Source organism: Pinus tabuliformis, chromosome J (genome assembly GCF_031772625.1).
Source record: "Pinus tabuliformis cultivar Carrire ecotype Pingquan chromosome J, CPIR1, whole genome shotgun sequence".
NCBI classification, from domain to species: Eukaryota; Viridiplantae; Streptophyta; class Pinopsida; order Pinales; family Pinaceae; genus Pinus; species Pinus tabuliformis.
The window spans coordinates 1,195,228,737-1,195,231,798 of record NC_142295.1 but is presented as its reverse complement, the minus strand read 5'-3'; positions in this window follow the sequence as shown (position 1 = coordinate 1,195,231,798).

The following is a 3,062-nucleotide window of genomic DNA, read 5'->3' as shown; positions in this document are numbered from 1 at the left end:
CACAAGATTGCGACTTAGGAAGAACAAAAATTCTCGAATCCAAATCGCATGGTCCTAATTTGCTGAAAGTTGCACACTGTGTGCTCGTATGGGGAACCGTATTGCAACTTGTGAGTTGTCATGGTGATCTTGGTGAAGAGTGACGATGTAACCTAGTCAAAGTCACATTTTGGAGTGTGAATTACATGGGAAATTACACCCTTCTCTTAACACCTTCCACATCATCTTGAATTTCATGGCACTATACATGGCTCAAAACATGTTGATGAGTTTCCTTCCCACCATCACTGCTTTTGAGCCATGTATAGTTTCCTTCCCACTTTAAACTTAGTTTAAATTTTATTTTAATTAATATTCAGATTCGAGATCAAAATGATGTACAGGGGATCTATAGCTAAGACCATCATATTCATTTCCCAGAAAGAACTGTTCATTGTTTGAACCATCTATGGCCAAAATCTTATTATGTATGGAGTCAAGAGGAGGATGAGAAATCCCACAAGCAGTAATCGCTTCCATGGGGGCTTAAGGTTGTTTCACATTCTAAGAGATAGGAAAAACAAAATTATGAGAGGAATCTAGACACCTTGTAATCTTCAAACTATGATGATATTCATACAAAATAGGACTTGTTTCTAATTGAAAGTGTTTTAAAGAAACGAGAACCAATCGTTGAAAATTTATATTCAAATACACCTAGTTGACATCACTTTCAGGAAATTCAAAATGTAGATGCACAAATCTGAAAGCAAAATCATTTAAAAGTTCTCTAGGTTTCATCCTAACCTCATTTATCCTCTTTAACACATCTTAAAAATCATACCTGTCAAATTCTTGTTGGAGCTTATCGATGAGTTTCTTGAATGAATGAATGGACATTGTTGGCAACATGTGTCACCATTGCTTGGCATGACCTTCAAGGGTGAGGGAGAAGAACACACAAGCAAACTCTTCATCATTAATATCAAAATATTCACAAAACTCAAGGAAATAAGAAATTTGCTCGATTATGGGTGTTCCATCCTCACCATCAAACATTAACTGAGACAAGTGAAGGAGCTACTCCTAGGGGATTGAAAATTGAAAAATAGACAAACTAGATAAAAACCCTGGGAACAAAATTTTGGTCAGAGACATTTACAGATATGATACTAAATTGCAGGCTCCAAGGGCTCGGCTTTTCATTTGGACCTCCTTCTAGCACCAATTTTTTGATGGGTTAAATTGTACCTCCAACGACTAAGGGGTCTCCCTGGTGTGAAGTCCCAATTAGACCCCACACTGTTTGGGATATGAGACCCATCCAGTATGTGGGCCTGGTTGCCACCATGAATGTTTGCTACTCTTTTTTATCAAATGAGAAGGTGACAGAGTGGGGCAAGAATGAAGTGCTCGGGCAGCGAAACAAAATTAGCCCAAGATTAACAAATTTCAAAAAGAGGTGAAAACAAGTCATAGCAACGATAAGAAGAGATAAACGATGATATGGATTAGTGAGATAAAACCGCATCGGCCATAATAAACAAGAACACGTCAGAGGTCAATTTCAAAGTACTTCACAATAGGTCACCAACATGGAAAGGAACAAGTATACATAGATTCAGAAGTGAAACATACATGCAACCACTATGTATCATAACATAACATCTTGCGTATATGAAAGCACACATACAAATACGGTGAGATACCAGACAGCTAATACAACCACCACGAGTGAGAATAGGAATTACTGCCAAAGATAAAAGAAAACATCTTATTAATATGCTGCAACTTCAAATGCATATCATGCAATTGGTCAATACCAAATAGTGGAACATGGGCTCTTCATACCATTGCCCGATGTCAGAACCCTAGCCCTACTACAAACCCACTATCCTAGCTACCAAGAGTTGAGTGTCCCTAGCTCTCAAGCATCTATCAACTATCTATATTAGCCTCAACTCAATTGATAAAGTCCCTGGTAATGAGGCCTAGGGAAACATTTATAAATATGAGGTGACTATTCACCTACTGTGACCCTTGGCCTTCCCTCGTGCCCCTTCGAATACCCCCATGACTCTTGAGTTTTCCCAATTTTTTCTCAAGCCAAGAATGATTTTTACATGGCCATATTAGTTCCAACATAGTAGTTGATATAATGGCAGGTGAAATTTACATTATGATGAAAGAGAGAGAGGGGAGGGATGTAGAGGGTCATTAGAAGCCCTAGAATGCTTGTTTCCCCTGTGTTGCAATGATGCAGATGCTTGGTCCTTGAACCGGCTAGTTCTCTTGCCATTATGCTTCACTCACATACATCAATCCTCTAGTGATGTGCCTTGGGGTTATTAAGAGGTTCTTGAAGCTTGCAAGGGACCATCTGGCTTGCTGGAGGAGAACCTTAGCCAGGCAAGCTTCCTGATAAAATGTAATTCTTCTGCATGGACCAACATCTTACTTCCTTATTTCTAACTTTGAGACTCATCCTCTACTGCTATCAGAGGTACCCTCTTTCCATTTAGGTTTTTGATCTGACCTATCATCCACATAATGAGCATTGAATGCATCTTCATGTTATGCAATGTTATGTGGCATAATGCTTAGAAATTGGATGGTATCTTTGTTATGTAAACAAATTGCTCGTGACCTTAACCCTCCAAGCACATACAACCATTCATTAATTATCAATATGAATTTACTTAAATGTGACAAGTAGAAAATATAAAAAATAATAATAGGCAAGAATTCATGGCCCTTAATATATTGTCATCAAAACAACTTGGTCTTTCATGGCCCTTTATAATGGCTTTCATCATTCTTTGTATCATCATTTTAATATGTTCTCCAGGATGTATCCTAGCACATTGCTTAACACTGTATGTTTTAGCAGTGAGCTCATCCTTAGGTCGTAGATTTGATGAGGAGGTCATAGGTGGGAGGTGGGTCACATCTTCAGTTGACATCTATGGGACCTGCAATGTGAATTTGTGATCTAGAAGGAGGTCGCAAATCTGTCACATAGGATTACGACTTAGGAAGAACAAAAATTCTTGAATCCAAATCACATGGTCCCAATCTGCTAA